Source organism: Eublepharis macularius, chromosome 7, assembly GCF_028583425.1.
Source record: "Eublepharis macularius isolate TG4126 chromosome 7, MPM_Emac_v1.0, whole genome shotgun sequence".
NCBI classification, from domain to species: domain Eukaryota; kingdom Metazoa; phylum Chordata; class Lepidosauria; order Squamata; family Eublepharidae; genus Eublepharis; species Eublepharis macularius.
This window is the reverse complement of record NC_072796.1, coordinates 101,019,549-101,041,033: the sequence shown is the minus strand read 5'-3', so window position 1 is coordinate 101,041,033 and position 21,485 is coordinate 101,019,549.

The following is a 21,485-nucleotide window of genomic DNA, read 5'->3' as shown; positions in this document are numbered from 1 at the left end:
TCCACATAGGACAGGAAGCTGGCTTGTTTAGAACTAGTCAGCTTCAAACCAAGTAGGAGAAGCAGGGCATGCTATTGGACTGAGTACAGATTTCCTTGTTTATCAGAGACCTTGGCAAGGGTACTGGAGGTGCCCCCCTCAAGAAGTGAAGTTGTAGGATGCAGTTAGGAGAAGGACCAAACTCTACTGAAGTAAAGAGGCTGGCAAGGAGTTCCTTCTCCAGTCTCTCTACTTCAGACTGAAGCCCTGAAGGAAGAGAGAAAGTTTCACAGCAAAGTTCTAAGGCTTTCCATATATCAACAAAAAAGTGTACTTTAAATTAACTTTTTGTGGTTACTTTTGTATATCTCATTATAACCAGAGATAAGAGTGAAAAGGAATCATGTTGTCTATAACAGTGTGGTTCTATGTTGGGGCATTACCCAAAGCTCTATCCTGACCTTGGAAATTTAAGGTCTCAATATCCATACTGATTCATGTGGAGTTGGGGGACATATATAGGTGATATATTTTTACAGATTTCCAGACAACAGCTAAAGTCTCTTTCCTCTTTTAGGTATTTATTAGGGATGTGCACTGAGAAAATTTCCATTTAATTTTCAGATCCAGGGCTTCTGAACAAACTCCATTCCATTATTGGCTTGTTCCAGGAGGGCAGTTGCCAGTTTGGATAATTTACTTTTACTAAATGATCTAATCCATTTGCTTTTTCCATTATCATAAGTTTCAGCCCATTATGCATGCACAATACAAGAATTAGCTGTGCAAGTGTACACACACACACACTGTTCTTTTCAAGGAGGGTTGGAGAAACAAGGTTCCTCTGGGGCAGTTGTTTTTGCCCTTAATGACACCGAAAGTCACCCAGAACATAATGTTCCCTCTAAACTATCAACCCACCAAGTTTTTCTTCAAGGACACTACACTACACCCCCCCCCACACACACACAAAACAAGGAACCCCTGAATAAGGCAAGTGTTGGTGGCTGGGCAGAAAAGGTGGGAAACTGGCCAGAAAAGTGGTAGCGGACAGTGGTGCAGCTTGAGTCCAACCAGCACAGCAGAGCGACGGTGTTAAATTAAAATATCCTGCTTTATGTTCCCTTTCCCCCCTTTCTAAGTGATGATAGCACCAATAAAGTATTCTTACCTTTGCAGCCTTGTAAGTTGCTTGCTGCCATATTTCCTCCTGCTTCTTCGCAGTTTTGTTCCACAATGACCCAAATGCAGGCAGGCAGGCAGGCAGGCAGGATTAACTCCCACCCCCCCCTTCTCTTTTTCTGTAACTTTTTGTTTTGCTGGGTGGACAGGCAGAGGTGAATAGGCCAATGAATTGCAGTAGCAGACTATGTAGAGAAATGGTTTTTTTAAAGTAGTGTTTTGGTGGTCAGATTCTGGAAGGGGAGGGGGAAGAATGCAGAAACCTAAAGACAAAACTATGTTACATAGGTGGGAACTATGAACTATTTGGGGTATATGTTTGCCATTTACACAGAAAGAAAGAACAGTAATGAGTCAAAGTCTTACGGGGCTTTGATGACATTTCATTGGTCAACAGACCACTTCTTCCACCCTTCCAAGCGGCACTATGACAGACTGTCCAAGTGCCCTGATGACGGTGGGGGAGAAAGGCAGGTGCCATGATGCTGCTGGAGTGGTGCATTTCTCTGTGTCTTCCCTCCAGGAGACCTTCATTCCAGACCAAACCTTTCCCTGTAGTCCAAAGCTGATAGGTGGGGAAGAGTCATGCTCCTAGGACCTGATTGACAGAGAGATAGACAGTGCTGTTGCCAGGGCAGTGCCAAAAAAAAAGTGCCTTTCCTCCAACAGAGTTAAAAGAATGTTTCTGAAGCCAATGGGCAGAGGTCAAGGGTTGGTGCTTTCCTCCCCTTTCAGTGACTTGATTGGCAGGGAGATAATGCCATTTCCAGGAAGCTCTGAACAAAAAATCCAGTCATGTGCAGCATGCACATTCCCCTTCCCACCAATGGAGTTAATTGGTGTAATGCTGAGATCTTGTTGATTCGTAAACTTACCATTAAGAAAAATAAGATGCTGCAACTGTCAGTGCCAGCCCAGTGCTTGCCTCTGTCTGCCTGTGCTGACTACACTGCCATTGTGTGGTAAGAAGCAACACAGAACACACAAATTTTCCAGTGATGGGGGAATCATTACAGTTTTGTTTCTGGGATTGAGTTCTCTGTTCCGGAAGCCACTTTAACCAACTGAACAGTAAATTCCTGGAGTATTTCTGGCTCATTCGTTTCATTTTGCACACCCCTAGTTTTTATCATTCCCCTTTTTAAAATCTGCATGACCCCTTCACTACATTCCCAGCCTTATCATTACTTCCATTTGCACCATCCTTGATCCTCTACAGCATGGAGTATGATGGGCAGCATTTGATATGGCTTTTGTTGATCTGGCTGATCTGGCCACCAAGGCCACAAAGGGCCTTATATATGCTCACTAAAACCTTGAATTGAGCCCAGTAACCAATAGGTAGCCATTGGAGTTACTTCAGAATGGGATTAATATGCTTGGTCTGAATATTTCCTTATAATAACCGAGCTGAGGAAACCAGCTGGTGTCTTTGAGTTGATTTGGGGGTGGGGGGAGACCTATGTAGAGGGCATTACAGCAGTCCAGTTGCTCTCTATATAATTCTCCCCTCAAAGTCAGCTTGTAGACTCCAGTTGGTGCAGAACTCCTTTATGGCTTTGGTCCTGCCACTCTTAACCACTACACCAAACTGGCTCTGTTTCATGATACAGAGCAGGAGTAAAGACATGGTCCCTCCCTATCATGTGGGCCATTTCTCTGCCTCTAAGATGTGAAGACACCTTATATTATGAAGAATTAGAGCAGGGTGGGGAGAATGTCATCAAGCAGAAGTGTTTTTATTCTCCAGAATCTGTACTTGAGAACCAACATAAGAAGTTGCCCTTATACAGTTCATTGAAAAACTGCAGCTATGTAACCCTTGATTACTTGACAATGAAAATTTGGCTTGATTCAGAATGGACTATGTAGTCAAATGGAACAGTGTATCATTTCCTACATGCAGTTACCACATACAAAGTTACTTACGATTCGGTAACATTCTTTCTCCTTCCTCCTACCAGTTACATTTAGAGGGGAGGAAAAAGTTTCCCCACGATACAGTTGAGGAACTGGGACGAGGTGAGGGGGAGACGGATGGAATTATGAATTCTACTTTTCACAAACCTTGGCAACGATATGCAGGAATTTGGTGCTGCATCGGTGCATGATAAGTTGTGAACTCTAATGCTTTGAAAGATGAGAGCCGGGTGTACCTTTTTGTGCTTACACTGGAAATCTGAAACCCTCATTATTTTTGCATTTGTTAAAATATAGCTCCCTGTTCAACATACAGACAAAGGAAGGGGCTTTGATAAAACCTGATCTACATTCAGAGATCAGTTGTGATCTAAGCTTTTCTAAAAGAGCACATTGCAGGAAGCAGAGGAATTGCAGGAAGCACTACAACAGGATCATATTTTTTAACAGGCCCTCTTTACTTTGTTTCCTTTTACATCTTTGAATTGTGCCATTGTTGTGTTCACTTGGCAAGTGTCTTGATGGCACCTTGGTGGCTTATTGCCTCTTTTGTAAATAGTTTGTACTGTACATCTTCTGTGCTGATTTCCTGAATTAATATTCATGATCCTCCTTTTCAAGCGGCAGTTCCACTGTTGATGTTTGCTTTGCTGTAGTTCTCTCAGATTTATTTTAACAAAAAATAAAAAAGCTTTCTCCTTGCTTGACTAGAGCTGAAGCTATTACTGTCACATGGTATCTGATATTATCCCCAACTCAGCAGAAGTAGATTTCTTACAATACTGTTTGCTATCTATCTTTTAATGAAAGAAACTCCTACCTCTTTAATTTTATGCTAAGCCATCCAGAGTGGAAAGGAAGCCACACAAACTTAAATACTGCACATTTTTACATAGATTTTAAATACAAAATGTTAACCTTTACAGCAGTATTAAGGCAATTTCCTTTGTTTAGAGTTTGACATGCTTCCAGTAGCATGGTAAGTTTTTAAATTCAGTGAGTGGAAACTACCCATTTTTTAAAAAAATGTTTCCCACCATGAACTGTTAACTGTAACTAAATACTAATCCATTCCTGGGATTGGAAATACCACCCGCACCCCCAACACAAAAAATAATTGGACCTATAGAGCAGTGTATATATCAATACCATTTATCTCTCTCTGCCATCAGAAGTGGGGCCTCAATGTAGAAACATATTGGAGGCTCTAAACCTATGATCCTTAAAGCATTACTAGAAGAAGTTGGATGGTGGAATGCTCACAAAATGTTAAGCAAGTATAAAAGATGTGTATTGTTCGCAAATAACACAGAAGACCAACTTATTTTAGACTTGTCAGTTCTTCCTTGCATTAATATTTGATACCAAATATTTAGAAAAACATTCATTTGGTAAGTTAGCTAGTCATTTGAAGTTCATCTGAACCCTTTGTATCTAAGGTCAAATAATATATGTGCCATATCTGATCCTCCATATCATCTCATATTTGAAGAAGTAAGCTATGACAGCTCATACTGAAATAAATGTTGTTACACCTTAAGGTGACATTGGACTTTTGTTTAATTTTAGTAATCTTCTGTGAATAGTAAAGAAGCAAGTGAATGCTTATTTCCTAACTCCATTATATATGATCTGAGCATTCCTGAAAGTGGCTGGTAAGGTAGACTGGAAACATCACCCATAAAGATTGAAATAAGTTGTTTGTAGACATTTTGGTTCAAAAGTAAAATGCAAAAGTAAAATCCAAGAACAGAATCCATATAATACCTTTTATTAAGACCAACCAAAATTACACAAAATGGTATTCAGACTTTCAAGTTCACCAGATTTCTTCATCAGGTTGAATGATACAAGACTTTAAAAAGGTGTGTGTGTGCAGGGGAGCTGATGTCTCAGGCCATGATCTTGAGACCTGTTCATGCCAGTATCCCATGCTTAATGCTGAGCAGGCATGTAGGTTTAAGATGGTGATGGTGTCAGGTGGCATCCTGGCTTTCTGAGAGCAAGCAGTAACAAATTGTTTCTCACCGATGAAAAAACCAAAGTCAGCAATAGGCATGATTCACAGATCCCTTGAAGGCTGAACGTAAAGGAACTGCTCATTTCATGACCAAAGCTGGTCTCAGGTTGACTGATGAGAGGAACCAGAAAGTTGACTGAGAGGATTCTCATATGTTTACTGGCAGGAGAAGTAAGGTGGGAGTGGAAGCAGGGTGACTAGTGTCAGTATTGCGCAGGTTTGTGTTACAGTGGATCCCTGTCCTCTTCCTAAGCACAGAAAATCCTACGGTTAAGGGTACTCGGTGCCCCTCATATTTAGTTGAAGCTCAGCAGTGGCATCTGTCCCCAGCTATATTTGATACCAAATGTTTCCACAAGAAGAGCTGAATACTTCAAAAGTTATTTAGATTTGGTGAGTCTGGAATAGAGATGGTCACGATCCAAAAAAAATTAACGATGAGGCTGATCGTGGATCGGTGCCGGTGACGATCCCGATTTAACGACCCGCACCGAGCATCTCCCGTTCCCAATCCGTGGATCGTGGATTGTGGAGGCAAAAGTGGAGGGGTGCCCCACTGTTCCCAGTGATACAGGAACGGTGGGTGATGCCGGCGGCATCTGTGTTTGTGTTTGGCCGCCTGTGTTTGGCCGTCAGAGCTGCCTATCAGGGTTTGCAGGGATGAGATTGGAGTGCCCATGGCTACAGAACACCCCCTTCCCCCTCCCTCCCCTGGGTGTCTTCTTGCAACTGGTGACTGCTTTGTTGCTCCATGGTTGGAAGGAAGCCCTGCTGATCAAGGAAAGCTGGGCTTCCATTTGGGTTTCCAGGGCAACAGAAGGAGGACAAACACAGCTCAGGCATTCCCCTGGCTCCATTGCCGGGGGAATAGATTGCTGGCGCCTGAGTGTCTGGCTTCCCGATCCGAGCCCGATCACCCCGATCCAGGCCCCTCCCAATTGCTGGATCATTGGCCGTGGACGATAACGATTCGCTGGGTCACGATTGCGTGATCGCCATTATCGTGGGTTTTTTTCGATCGTGCCCATCTCTAGTCTGGAACAATACATTTATTGTACATCACTTACAGCCATTTATTGTACATCTCTTACAGCCATACTTCCATCAGATTTGGGGGACATCACTGTCCTTTGTGACTACAATGACACAATTCCTGCCCCATCCAAATGTATCTCTATTGTCCACAGGCAGTTCAGTACTTTCTTCTGGAGCATTTTGCTTCTCGTACTGGTTAGAAAACCAATATTCTATTTCCCCGCAATTGGGAGTGCATTTACTGTTCCATATGTTAACTGCAACATATTCTGTGCTGGTGAGAAGGTTAAAGACGCCCAGTGCAATGAACAAGATGGGTCTATTATTCTCACTGGGAAATTCAAATAATCTCACTACAGCACTTTACTTGATTACAGGCAAGAAGTAAAATTAATTGCTTTATGTATGGAGCTCACAAATACTCTCCTCAGCTTCCAGCAAAGCTCTTAACTACTTAAAATATTTATGTCCTCATCCCAGTGCTTGCTGTACCAGCAATTAAGTGTTTAGGATGGGACATTTTGACTGATGCATAAATTCAGTGTTACACAAAGTGTGACGTCAGGACTGCAGAGATTGTGTTGCAACAGTGGAAACATTTTTTACTAGAATATTAGGTATGTTATTAACCCACTCTCATGATTACTTGACCTCAGTCACCACATACTCACAATACAACTGACACATACAGAACTTGGGAAGAGTGACCAGGAATTGGATGGCTACTGAAATGTTAACATAGTGTGGTAAGGATGAGGGTTGATGGTGTGGAATCAGAAAAAAGGGATGACTAGGGGATGTGAGCAAACATGAAGAATCTGGTGGTAAACATTTCTGAGGACTATGCAGAGATTGTCAGGGCAAGGTGGCAGATGCAAAGAAGTGGTACATTCTTGAGACAGGTCATTCTAAGACAATGTTGTTGCTAGAGATACATAGCAGTTACTTGAGCAAAAAGTTGCAGTAGAACAGGAAGAACTGCAGTTGTCTATATGGTACAGCTGTATCGACAGTCTGGTGTACAGAGAACAATGGGTTTGGACTGATGATGTCAAGAGCCACTGGTCAGGCACAAACTAGAAAAGAGATGGGTAGAATGTTGTAGTGAATCCCAGTGGGGAGATCTGGTCCATGTATCAGACTCAAACCTTTTCCTTGAATCCTGAAGCTGGGAGCATGCTTGCAGTGACCAGAGGCATACAATCTTCCAAATTCTCCTCTCTTCCTTGTATAAGGTAATATTCATTTTCTTCTCTTCCAAGTGTTGCGTGCTTAATTGGCATCATTGTTGTACTGCATTAATTAACGTTTTCAACCATTTCCTTCTTAGGTCTGTGGCTCTGGCTTGTATTCTGTTAACTGGAAGCAGAAATAATCACAGTTCTTGGAAACCATTTCAAAGTAGTTTTTTTCCATCCTTGATAGCGCTTAGTGTTATGGGGGGAAATGTGCATTTCATCAGTCAGGCAAGCCAAATAATCTGTGCAAGTTTCCTTAGGAAAGAAGTGGGTACAACGTCTCTGTAAGAGTGACCAATCACTCTCCTAGCAATTAGAAGTAGCTCCTTCTTTTCTCTTTCTCTTCTGTGTGAAGGACAATGAGGCATGCACACACTGTCACCTTGGCTCTGGATGGGAAAATGGCAATAACATCCTTTCTCTTCTGGTTTTCTACCTCTTCCTTCATGTGCATACACACACTCTTCCTCTGGACAGGAAAGGCATGTGACGTTGTTGACTCTTTCCCTTACATCAAAAGTGCTATTTGCCTCTTCCAGGGAAACATAAACTATATATTTTCGCCCTACAGGACAAGTGACAATGGGGTGTTGTCTGATGAAAACATCAGAGGAAAATTTTTCCTACTTAGGAACTGATGACATGCTTTGAAATGTTGGAATTTTTTTGTACATGTTGCCATTTTGGGACTGGCTGCTTCCAAGGCTCTTGAAAAACTGTAGGTAGCTCCCAGAAACAGAATGCCTGCCTTCTCCTGCTTTAGGGTATGCTTGTGTCTTGTGATTCTGTGAAAGAAATTGAAGAAATTCTCAAGGTACGTACTATACCTCTTAGATCACAAATAGTATATTGTGAAACAATCCATTGCTTATCCTGCTCCTGATTCTGTAAAGATGTTGCACGCATTGTGTGAGTCGGATGCACATCAATGCATGGTTCACAGGTAGATAGTGAAGGGCACTGCACAGATTGCTCAGATGGTGCATAGATTGGGGCCACAGTAGAGCAGTGGGAGAGCAGAAGCCCTGCATGCTGAAGGTTCCAGGCTCAGTCCTTGACAGCTTCTGTTAAAAGATCAGGTAGCAGATGATGCGAAAGACCCCTACTTGAGACCATGGAGAACTGCTATTGATCGAGTAGACAGTATTGGCCTTGATGGGTCTGACTCAGTATACTGCAGCTCTGTGTGTTTGTGTGTGTTCATAGTTGCATGGAGGTTCCCTTGAGTCATCATCAGCACATACCTGCATAAAACTGATCCATGGATTTACCCCTGTGAACTCACTGTCTTAATCTTTTGCTTAATTTAGCATGTCAGTATACTCTAGAATTGAAGATTATTAAACCAGGTCTGTTGATTTCAACGATCAGCAGCCAAAACAAAAATATCTGATCTGCTGTATTTTGCTGGTTGCTTTCACAGGGGACGTCTGCTAACAATTAATACTACCATAAAAAGAAAATAACAGGGAGAAACATGCATGCAAATTGAAAGCAGACATCTGAGTGTTGTTGTCCCACAAATTTTGATCAACCACACGTCTGCCTGGAAACTTGTAACCAGCATTCATGAGCGATGTTATAATATAAAGTGTGGTGGAGGAATGACAGCAGCGTCTGTTTGTACTTTCTGGAATTAATATGTATGTGGAGATAATTAAAAGAACAATACAAATACCCAAAATGAACATACACAGAGGGAAAGCTTAAACATCGTCCAAACGTGTCATATGGTGGACCTCTGTGGAAATAAAATTTTCCAGGATACTGGCAAACAAACTATACTGTGGCTAGACCCAGAATGCCTCAGCAACAGCATCACGGGCTTGGAGTAAATTTTTTTAGCTAATCCATCTACATGTAGTTATGTCTTAAAAATGCTTTTATTATTATGCATGTCTATGCATTTTACTTCACTGGGTTAATGGGAAAACACCTTTCATGCAATATAGTATGTGAATTAGGTTATTATTTATTTATTATTATTTTTCATCATCTGTCTGTCCTCATATGAACACACCATGTAGAATCAATTCAAATGTTCCTCATACTGGGGTCCAGGAAAGTTATTTTCCTGTATGATCATTTTCAAATCTTGAACCCAATCCAGATAAGGTAAAGCTCTTTAGCCCAGCAATTTCAACAGAAGAGTTGAACACATGCTCTCCCATGGTAATCAGTGGAACTTGACTTTATCCTTCTTGAAATGTATTAGTATTAAATTCACTATAAGTAACAAATTCTACAGAATGAAAGCTGAAGTTCCTTTCTCATCCCATAAGAAACTGATCAATAGGATTTAGAAGTCCTTGACTCTGGATGGGTATTATTAGCATGACATCAATTTGGAGAAGCCCAACAGTGGGAAATTAAAATGCTCTGAAAATTCTTTCACTCATAGCACATTCTGTGAATGCTGCAGTCTCAGATACCAAATGTGTACACCTGGTGAACCAGAAGTGTGTATCACAGAGACCACTATGGTCATTTATTAAGACCATGGAAGTACCATAAGCTTTGCCTTTTCCATCTGTCATAATCTTGGAAGGGGGGATTAATACACAAGATCTGTGTGACAGGAATACATGAAATAGATATGTAAGTGACTTCAGTGGCTGAATTTCTGAACTTTGCAAAAAGGGAAAACAACATCTGGGAATTGGTATGTTTTGTACATGGCATACAAATCAAAGCAAACAACTCATGCTGCAGCATGTACTTCAGAGAAGGATGGCCTTCATTTGCATTTTACATTTTTGCAGACTGCTTTACTCTGCGGATATTGAATATTCAATACATTCTTAAAAATTAAACATGATTTTGGAAATCTGATGAAATCACAAGCATAGCTCATTGGATTCTGTCCATTCTACCAGTCAGCCTTTCTAAACAATAGTGAAAATATGACAGGGAGAGACTAGTTGGCATTAGCAATAATGCTAAAGATCCCCTATGCCACTCTATGGATTGCAGGGAAATAAAAGATGTCCACACATTTGCTTGTTCCTAAGTACATAAGAGATGGCATGCTATATCACACCGGTGGTCTAGGCGAGCATCTTTTCCTAGCCGTAAAAGGCCAGCAAACAGAACATAGAGGCCAAAGCCTTTCTCCGGTATTGTCTCCTAGCATTTTTATTCAGAGGTTTATTACTTCTGGATGTGGAGGTTATCATTAGTCATCATGGCCAGTAGCCATTGATGGACCTGTCCTTCAGGGATCTCCCCTTAATGGCTCCTGTAATTTTATCACTTGTATTAGAAGATCCTGCTCGAAACATCAGCGTCTGAGAGCTAAACTACACAAGACAAATTGCACAAGGATGCTCAAGTGAAGGGAGACTCATGTTAACCAGGAAGCGGTTTGAATTTCACCTCTCTCTACAGATCTGGCTAGATCACTCGTCAGAGGATTTATTAATTTCACCTCTCTACAGAGCTGGTAAAGACTGCTCTTCAGAGGGTTTGTTAATTTCCTCTTTGCCTCCCAAAGGCCCTGTCAATTATTAACAAACTCGCTGAGGAATGATCTTTGCCAGCTCTGTAGAGAGGTGAAATTCAAACTACACTTCCCTGCTAACATTGGGTCTCCCTTCACTTGTGCATCCCTGCGTAATTTGTCTCATGTGGTTTAGCTCTGAGTAAAAGGTGAAGAAAATAAGGGAAGTAACTAAAGCAGAAAATGATTTTGTCTGTTCAAGTTCCAAGATGCCTGGCCTACCTTTTTCATCAGCAAAAGAGCTGGTTGGATCCATCTCATTAACAACTGGCCTTCTAAAGCACTACAAATGTTTTCTCTCTCTGTAGAAGGGGGACATATGGGATGAGACCAGTCAATGTCTGAAAGGAACTAAGCAGATCTGATCACTATCTGAATGGAAGACCCCTGGGAACTCCATATTAGCTGTTCAGAACTTTCCAAGGAAGAAAAGGACATCAGTATAATGAAATAAATTATTTCCACCAGCTTGTTTTGCATCATCCTTTCCTCCCTTTTGCCCTGGCTCGAGTGGGCTATTGTTCCCTTCACAGCCTGAAAATAGACTGATATCTTCTTGTAGCAACCACAGCTCTTGACAAAAAACTAGAAATACGGCTCCGCTGAAGATCTCTCATCTGTATTTGAATTGCCAGTGAATATCAGAGAGGAAAATCTGCTTTGAATATTTCTCCTCCTCTCTCTGCTGCCTTGGGGGAAAAAAAGTCGGGGTCAAGGAAGGGGCACAGTACATTCTGAATATATGGAGATATGGGATTGATGTATATCCACTACACACTAACATAATTAAGAAATGACCTCATCCTTCAAGCATTGTTGAGCACTGCATCTTGAATTGTAAATCCTTATCAAAGTGAGAATATTATAGAAAAGGGCTGGATTGTTTATATTTTCTTCTGCTGGAACTTCAATTATGTAATTTAAAAAAACCCCTAGAAAATGAATGTATGTCATTATGCTTTGCAGTGTGTGTTTTCCCACATGCTCTGCATGCAAAACACTGACACATTGTTTTTGCATTACCTCTCAATTCACTGTGACCCTGAGGTTGGCAGCAACCTTGAGCTTGCTGGATTGGAACCCTGTAGTCCTCCAGTGACAATCAAATGACTGTTGATTTCAAAGGAAGCAAAGTGGCTTTTTTGCCCTGGATCTTGACTGTATTGATTTGAGTTTTGTCTCATAGACTGGCAGGAATGCCTCCTCCACTCTGTCTTGCCTGGGAATGCAGGCTTAATTGAAGTCACTTCAGCTTACTTCTTTATTTGGTGCCAATCACTCAATAGCCCCTTAAACAGAAAGCAAGAAGATGGGACAACAACAAAAAAACACCTGCTTAGAACTCTGGGTGTGCTGAAACCAGTTTCAAGCTTGAAGTTCTTTTGCTTGAAACCAATTTCTTTTGCTAGATCTCTCCTAATACTTCATTAGGGATATGTACTGAGAAAATACCTGTTTCAGATTCGAATCAGGAGGTTTCAAACAAACTATGTACCATTATTGTTTTTTTCTGGGTGGGGCATTGCCAGCTTGGATCTAATCCATTTTTTCCCCATCATCATGAGTTTGGCCCCTGTTCTTTGCAATGAGAGCTTCCAGGCTCTTTCGGGCAGCTGTTTTTGCACTTAATGCTCACAGAACACAGTCCTCCCCCTAAACTTTCAATCTACCAAGTTTTTCCTCAGTCACACTACACACACAAAACAACAACCCTGAAGAAGATAAGAATTGGTGGGTGCACACTAGTGTGAGAAACTGGCTGGTAAAGGCGTAGTGGGGTGGCAGCAGCGGTAAGGTTGCCAGGTTCCCCAACTCCCCCAGCGGGAGATCAGGGGCCCAGCACTTACCTTGCTGTGTTCCTGTTTGCACAGCATGCACACACACTCATGGCTTGCAATGACATAACTTCCGGTAAGTAGCATCATTGTGCGGGTCAAGGGGTGGCCTGGGAGCACTTCCACTCTCACCAGGGGATCAAATTGGGCTCGAATTGGCCTGAATTGGGTCTGCTGTGGGGTGTTCTGCAAGTGCGTCCCCCACTGGCCAGGCAAGTGGGTGCAGGGGGTAGAGGATGGGAGCAGGTGATCCCCTGCCCTGGGCGGGGGAATGGCACCCATAAAAATCTTGCATTATGTTTATTTTTTTCTTTCTCTACAGTGCCAATAAATTATTACCTTTGCATCCTGCTTTTGCCTTTTTGTGCAATGTTCTTTGTGCTTTTCCATTTTCTTCCCGCAATGAGGGACAAGTCCTTCCTTTTGATGCTCAGTGTTTAGCTGCCAAATGGGGTGTTCTTGCATTAATCACTGCCAGTTCATATTGCCCAAGTGCAGACAGAGAGGCAGCATAATCGTCTGAATTCCCCCTCCCCTGCCTAAACAGATGTATGTTTTCCCATAAGTTTTCCTTTTGCTATGGGCAGGCAGGATTGCTTTAGAAGAGGCAGAGTAGGAGAATGGCTGCCAGAGGGTTTAACTTAAGCTTGATGTGGATAAGTTGTTTTTAAATAATGCTGGATTGAGGGGAGCAATTCTAAAAAAGGTCTACTCAAATGTAAGTCCCATATTATTCATTAGTGCTTACTCTCAGAGAAGTGTCTTTAGAATTACAGCATATGATTGAAGTCTGTACGTTTCCCCTTCGAAACATTTCCAAAGCTGATAGGTGGGGAGGGGGAGGTTCTCCCCTTGCAAGGACCTGATTGGCAGGGAGAAAATGCCATTGCCCACGTAGCAATGGAATAAAAAAATGCTCTCATGTACATTGGCAAATCCCCCCTTCCCATCAACAGAGTTAATTAATAATGTAAGGGCTCCCCCTTGGGATTCGATTGGTGAATGCTGTTAAGAAAAACAAGATACTGCTGTGTGTGCCCAGTGGCTGCCTGCCTGCTGCTGCCACCATCACAAGATAAGAACCAAAACAAAGCACACAATTTTTTTGTTGAGGGGGTATCATTACAATTTAGTTTCCTAGATTTGGTTCTCAGTTCCTGAAGCTGCTTTAATGAAATGAAACAGCAATTTATGGGTTTATTTCTGGCTTGTTTGTTTAATTTTTCACATGAATCCAACTAACTGCTTGATTGCCCTTAGCTTTCCTGACTAATTCAGCTGTAGCTACCACGTCATGATTTCTCCATTAATATAGGCATACAGTAGAATATATAGAGTTAGATGAACCCTGAACTGACTCTCTGTAAGAAGGGCTCAGCGTTCAGTGACTTATAGATATGTGACCTGGCCACACTGTAAAATAATGTGTTATACTGTGCTAAAGCTCTGTATGTAGCACTTGGTCTGTGATAGCTCATTCACACATCCAGGTCATCCCTTGAAATTGCAATCAAGTGGCAAACATACATGTTTGAACAGATAAATCTCTGAATGGTTTTGAAGTGCCACAGCTGCAAAGATGCCATTTAAAGTGACACCTCTAGCTCTTTTGTAGCCTACAGCCATACTATTGTATTTCTTCAATGGCATAGTACTGTGCACCTTACCACATGGCCAGAGGGCAGAAGATACAGATGTTTGTCTTTACTTATGGCTAGAAACATCAAAGGGTGAACTTTTAGGAGATCACCAAACTACAAGTGATACTTTTAAATCTTCATTCATGCAGTACTTTACAGAAGCATTCATATGCAGCCCTTTTAGTTCAGTTTATGGTGGCCCAAGTTTGCCCTAAAATGCAGACAGCTCAATAGCCATTCAGCAGGGAAGTTGTAGTAAGTACCTTGACTGCAGGCAATCAGGTAACTAAGAGCACATCTACCAAGAATAAGGTAGTTCATGCACAAACACACTAGTATAACCTGTAACAAAAGACCAAAGCTGTGAGGAGCTGAAAAGGTTGCTGACCCCTATTGGTCCATAGCTGTGGGTCTGGAAAAAACAAGATGACTAGATTCCCTTTAAGTATATGGTTCATGCCTATTCCAGAGATAACTTGCTCTTTCAGTATGTGCTATAGTACTAAAGATAAACACAGATTTGTGTAGATAGATGAGGCATTATGAACTTAATTGAACAGGATGGCTATGGGGTATTTTGGATACAGCCCAAGTCTGCATAAAGGGGGTCATGGTCAAAAAGGTTAAGATCATTTGAAAGCTCCCTAATCACCATGGGTTTAACTATTTGTTGCATTCATGTTGAACATTGTTTATATAGACAATGTTTAGATTGAGTTAGTGTAGTGTAATGGTTAGAGTGTTGGAATAGGACAAGAGAGGTTTGAGTCCCTGCTATGCCAAGTCCCTGTTCTGCCATGAAGTTTACTAGGTAATCTTGGGCTAGTTACTCTCTCAGTTTAACCTAACTCAGAGGGATGTTGGGATGATAAAATGGAGGAAATGTAAGATGCTTTGAGAAATGTGGGGTATAAACCAACCAACCAACCACATGTGCTGCTCTGAGCTGTTTGGAGGAAGAGGAAGACAAAAATGTATTAGATACATTCATATTGTGTGTGTGCACACACATTATTTATACTACAGTATAGATATGATACATAATGCTGATTTATTGGTGCACAAAATTATTATAAACGTGTAGTTTTTCAGTTTGAAAGAGGTGGCGTGCAAAATTTGAAACTCTCTCTACTTTTGGAACAATGAAAGTGACTACCCTGCCTAAATCTTGACTAAATTGACACAGTGAACTGCGTGGCTTACCCACCTGAGGAATTTAGAGTTTAGGAAAAAACATAATGCTAAACTAGAAGAATTTCTCAGGGGAAAACTATTTAAAATGAAAGCTATAGCTCTGAATTTCTCTGGAGATTCATCACAAGATTAGCTTTCACCTATCAGCGGTCTTGGGGATTGTCAGGCTGCAATGCTAAGTATTTCTACTTCAAAGTAAATTCCAGGAATGATTGGATTGTTAGTGTATCACCATCCATGTCACATGATTTTTTTTTAAATTCTTGCTTTAGAAATAGTTCCCTATTCCTGGAATTAGCTGTGTAATATAAGAGACCCATCAACCCCTCAGCACAATACACATGTATAATGGGACGAAAGAGGATTTCTAAGCCATAAAGATCAATTCAGACAGAATTAGCGGTAGTTTGAAATTGGAAGATGTCTGCACTCTTGTAAAGCCACTCCAGCATAAAGCTTTGAAGCTCCTGTGGCACAACTTTAGTCTAGAAACCTCCCTCCTTTTGTCATCCATTGTGAGTTGCTAAAGGACAAAATGTGAATCTTCATCATGTCGTTACATTTTGGTTGCCTGTTTTATATGTTGTTCCTTGTGTGTAGCTCACATGTTTTTCACACACAGTTTTTTTTCTGTTTAAAAGTGTAGATTCTGCTATGAAAGTAGGGTTGCTAGGCTGCAGCCAGCCACCTATGGGAGAAAGCTCAGGGTGGGGCTTGCAACATTGGCATTGTGCTGGCATGCTCACGTCACTTCCTGTAAAAATTAGATGACTTGGCAGATGCTCTAACATTTTGCAAATCCTCTATGGTTAGAGCCTCCATCATGTCAGTTCTGGTTTTTACTGGAAATGATGAAAGTATGTCAGTGTGACATGGGTGCACCAGGCCTTCCATCCCCATTTCCTCCTGCCAGTGTCCAAGGCAGGAGACCTGGCATCCATATAGCAAAGTCTAATAATTTGATTTGGGAAGGAGAACATGAAGTAGATTGAGTTTTCATCTTCTGTTGACTGCTAATCATTCTAACTATATTCAAGTTGGAAAGTGCCAATAAAGTACCTGAAAAATTTCTCCTGGAGCTTGAGGGTTGGTGTGATGTCAGTTAGGGAAAATCACTAAGCTTATTCTGAGCCACTACTCATCTTAATGTCATATATCAATCCTATAGCAACAAAATAAAAAGATGAGTGTGACAGACAGGACTGGTTCCAGCTCCTCCTCTCCTGGGAAACAGCCAATGAGAGCTGGCAGAATGCTTGGCTAGTGACAATAGAAAGTCTGTTGGAAGGCAATTACTGAAGGAGAAGGTTTTGGAAGCTGCTAAGGGATGCAGCAGAAATATAGCTGGCTGTTAAATCCTGTTCTATTACACAGTAATCTTTTCTTGTGTAAAAACAAGATATCTGAGTTTTGGTATAACTCACACCTCTTTTCTATATTATAAATAATATAGATAACTAGTCCTGTGCAAGATTAGTTATCTAGCACATGGGCTTTCATTACACAATAGCCACAATGCCCTCGCATATTTGGAAAGAAGAAACAGGATTGCCTGATCGGAGGCAATGGTTGCCAGGGGCTTGAAGACCCAACAATTTCCCCTCTCAAACTAGGCTACTGTATAGTTAGGGTGTTAAACTAGGATCTGAGAGTCCCAGGTTTGAATTCCCACACTTCCATGAAAGCTTCCTGGGTGATTGTGGGCCAATCATTCTCTCTAAGCACAGCCTATCTCACAGGGGTGTTGTTGGAGGATATACTGGAAGAGCAGAGAATGATGTTGTCAGTTGCTTGGGGTCTCTGTTGGAGACAAAAGTCAGCTATAAATGTTTAGATAAATAAATAAAAATAACATAGCTGAGATTCTTCTCATCCAGTTTGGTATAGTGGTTAAAAGTGGAAGGACTCTTATCTGGAGATTCCCCACTCCTCCACTTGAAGCCAGCTGGGTGACCTTTGGTCAGTCACAGCTCTCTCAGAGCTCTCTCAGCCCCACTTACAGGGTGATTGTCATGAAGATCATAATAACACACATTGTAAACCATTCTGAGTGAGTGTTAAGTTGTCCAGAAGGGTGGTATAAAAATCACATGTTGTTGTTGTTAAATGTCTTCTGAGATTTTGTGTTTCCTGCAGTGCAAGAAACCCACTGCTAATGCAAGAGACTCTAAAACTTTTTGCATCCCTGGAAAGCAACTTGCCCTGGAGTAAAGTGCTGCCATAAACAGGTTAGATCTTATTTCTGAAGTGGAATGCATGTAGCGTAAAGTACATTGTGGTGTTTTACCAGTGCATAGGAACTGCATGCACACCTCGACTTGCATACCCTACTCTCTCATGAAGCTCACTGAGTGGCCTTGGGTCAGTCTCTCTCTCTCTCTCAGCTCCACCTGTCTCACAGAGTTCTTGTGAGGATAAAATGAGGAACGGAGAATAATGGTCACTGCTTTGAACTCTTTGGAGGAAAGGCGAGACAAAAATGCATTAGATAATATATAACATTAGGCACCTCAATTTTAATTTCCAGATTACAGAGCATATGCAAATTCAGCTTTCCATTCCTTCAGTTCATTGGTATATTTCTTCCCCCTTTTATATCAATGATATGTAGTCCAAGATATGGATAGTCTAAGCAAGCCTCACCTCATCAGATCTTGGAAGCTAAGCAGGGCTGGTCTTGTCTAGTGATGGGAGACTTCCAAAGAAGACCAGAGTCTCTATGCAGAGGGATATAAAACATATAACATTAGGCACCTCCAGATTATTTTACAGAACATATGTAGCTTGCTTCAGCCTTAATTTAATAATTTAATTTAATTTAATTTATTGGATTTATACTCCACCGTCCCCACATCAGCGGGCTCAGGGTGGATAACAACACAATTTAAAACATATTTAACTATCATTGGTATAGTTCATTGGTATAGTTCTTCCCCCTTTTATATCAATTATATGTAGTCCATGATATGGATAGTCCAAGCAAGCTTCATCGAAGCAAGCCTCATGGAAACCATTATTAAAGAGAGAATGAGTAAGCACCTTGATGAACAAAAGCTATTGAGGAAGACTCAGTATGGGTTCTGTAAGGGAAAATCTTGTCTCACAAACCTGTTAGAGTTCTTTGAGGGGGTGAACAAACATGTGGACAAGGGGGAACCAATAGATATTGTCTACCTGGACTTCCAGAAAACTTTTGATAAAGTTCCTCATCAAAGGCTCAATAGTCATGGGGTAAAAGGATCAAAAACTGGCTAATGAATAGGAAACAGAGAATGAGTATAAATGGGCAATATTCACAGTGGAGGGTGGTAAGCAGTGGGGTACCGCAGGGCTCAGTATTGGGTCTGGTGCTTTTTAACTTGTTCATTAATGATTTGGAGTTGGGAGTACAGATGGGCACGATCGGAATCACGATGTGAAAAAAAAACCCGATAATGGCATTTGCGCCATCGTGACTCAGCTAATTGGTTCCGTCCACGGCAACCGATTCAGCGGTTGGGGGTTTGCTTGTTTGGGACTTGATCGGATGGATCGGTTTCTGTTCAGAACTGCAGACAGTCTGGTGCCAGTAATTTATTCCCGGGGCAACGGAGCCAGGGAAATGTCTGAGCTGTGTTTGCCCTCCTTCAAAATACGAATGGAAGCCCAGCTTTCCTTGATTAGCAGGCTTCCTTCCAACCACGGAACAGCAACCCAGGGGAGGGAGGGGGAAGGGGGTGTTCTGAAGCCATGGGCACAAAGGTTTTTTGCTTTTTTAAAAAATGGGGCTTTGTAGGAGGAATGGGTGTTTTTCTGTCTGTCACTCTATTTTTAACCTGCTTTTAAAACACTGTATTTTGTGGGAAAACCTCATTCACGGTTCTGTGTGTGTGTTTAAAATATGCTTTTTGAAGACTGGCTGCTTGCTTTTAAAATCGGGTGGGGAGGAATGGATTGGAGGATTCTGTCCCTGTTTTTTTTTTTTTAAAAGCCCACGTGCCCCTTGTCCTGGGGAAAGACGAATGGCGCGGGCAGCCTCCCAGCCACCCACACTGCCTTTTGCCTTTCCCGCAGGACAAGGGGCAGCCGGCTTGCAGGAAAAGCAAAAGGCAGCACAGGTGGCTGGGAGGCCACCCATGCCGTTCGTCTTTCCCCAGGACAAGGGGTGCGCGGGCAAGCCGGCCGCCCCTTCTCCTGGAGAAAGGCAAAAGGCAGCGCGGGAGGCTGGGAGGCCGCCCGCGCCATTCGCCTTTCCCCAGGACAAGGGGCGTGCGGGCAAGCCAGCCTCCCCTTGTCCTGCAGAGCAGGTGAATGGCATGGGCAGCCTCCAAGCCACTCGGGTTGCCGCCAGCTCCGCAGTGCACCGGGACAGCTGGCTTGCTGTGTGGGGGCGACCCAGGAGCGTGCGCACGCGCGCAAGAGCCTAACTACGGTTGCCCTGGGCGCTTGCAACCGTAGATCCGGCCCTGGGAATGTCCCCTCCCTGAGGGGAGGTGGCTCATTGCCGGGTTAAACCCCCCCCTCTACTCTAAGTGTGTGTGTGAATGTCCCCTTCCTCCCTGAGGGGAGGCGGCTCATTGCCGCCGCCTCCTGCCCGCCGGGCCTGGCGGCCGCTGCCACCAACCACTGTTCCTATATCACTGGAAACAGCAGAGCACCCTGTCGCTTTGGCTTTCCGGATTCTGGATCGGAAATGGGACTTGATCGTTTAGAATCGGTGACCTGGGTTCGGCGGCAGCCCGGATCCACGAATGGCTTGATCGGTATTTTTTTTTGGATCGTGCCCACCTCTAGTTGGGAATAAGTTGTGAAGTGGCTAAGTTTGCGGATGACACTAAATTGTTCAGGGTAGTGAGAACCAGGGAGGATTTTGAGGCACTCTAAAGGGATCTGTTGAGGCTGGGCGAGTGGGCGTCAACGTGGCAAATGAGGTTCAACATGGCCAAGTGCAAAGTAATGCACATTGGGGCCAAAAATCCCAAATATAAATACATAATGATGGGGTCCAAACTGGAGAAGACTGACCAAGAGAGAAATCTTGGAGTAGTGGTAGATAACTCAGTGGAAATATCAATACAGTGTGTGACAGCAATAAAAAAGGCGAACATTATGCTGGGGATTATTAGGAAAGGAATTGAAAACAAATCAGCTAGTATCCTAGTACCCCTGTATAAATAAATGGTATGGCCTCATTTGGAATACTGTGTACAATTCTGGTCACCTCACCTCAAAAATGATATTATAGCACTGGAAAAAGTGCAGAAAAGGACAGCTAGAATGATTAAAGGGATGGAACACTTCCCCTATGAAGAAAGATTAAAGCACTTGGGGCTCTTTAGCTTGGATGACTGAGGGGTGACATGATAGAGGTTTACAAGATTATGAATGGGATAAAGAAGGTAGAGAAAGAAGTATTTTTCTCCCTTTCTCACAATACAAGAAACTCGTGGGCACTCAATGAAATTACTGAGCAGTTGGGTTAGAACGGATAAAAGGAAGTACTTCTTCACTCAAAGAGTGATTAACACATAGAATTCACTGCCACAGGAGGTGGTGGCAGCTTCAAGCATAGACAGCTTCAAGAGGGAATTGGATAAACATATGGAGCAGAGGTCCATCAGTGGCTATCAGCCACAAGGTATAGATGGAACTCTCTGTCTAGGGCAGTGATGCTCTGTATTCTTGGTGTTTGGGGGGGGGGCAATCAGTGGGAGGGCTTCTAGTGTCCCTTCCCCACTGGCAGACTTCCTGACAACACCTGATTTTTTGGTCACTGTGTGACACAGAGGTTTGGAGTGGATGGGCCATTGGCCTGATCCAATATGGCTTCTCTTATGTTCTTATGTCTCATCAGATCTTGGAAGCTAAGCAGGGTTGGTCTTGGATAGTGATGGGAGACTTTGAAAGAAGACCAGGGTCCCTATGCAGAGGGGGGGAAATGACAAACCACTTCTTTTAAACTTT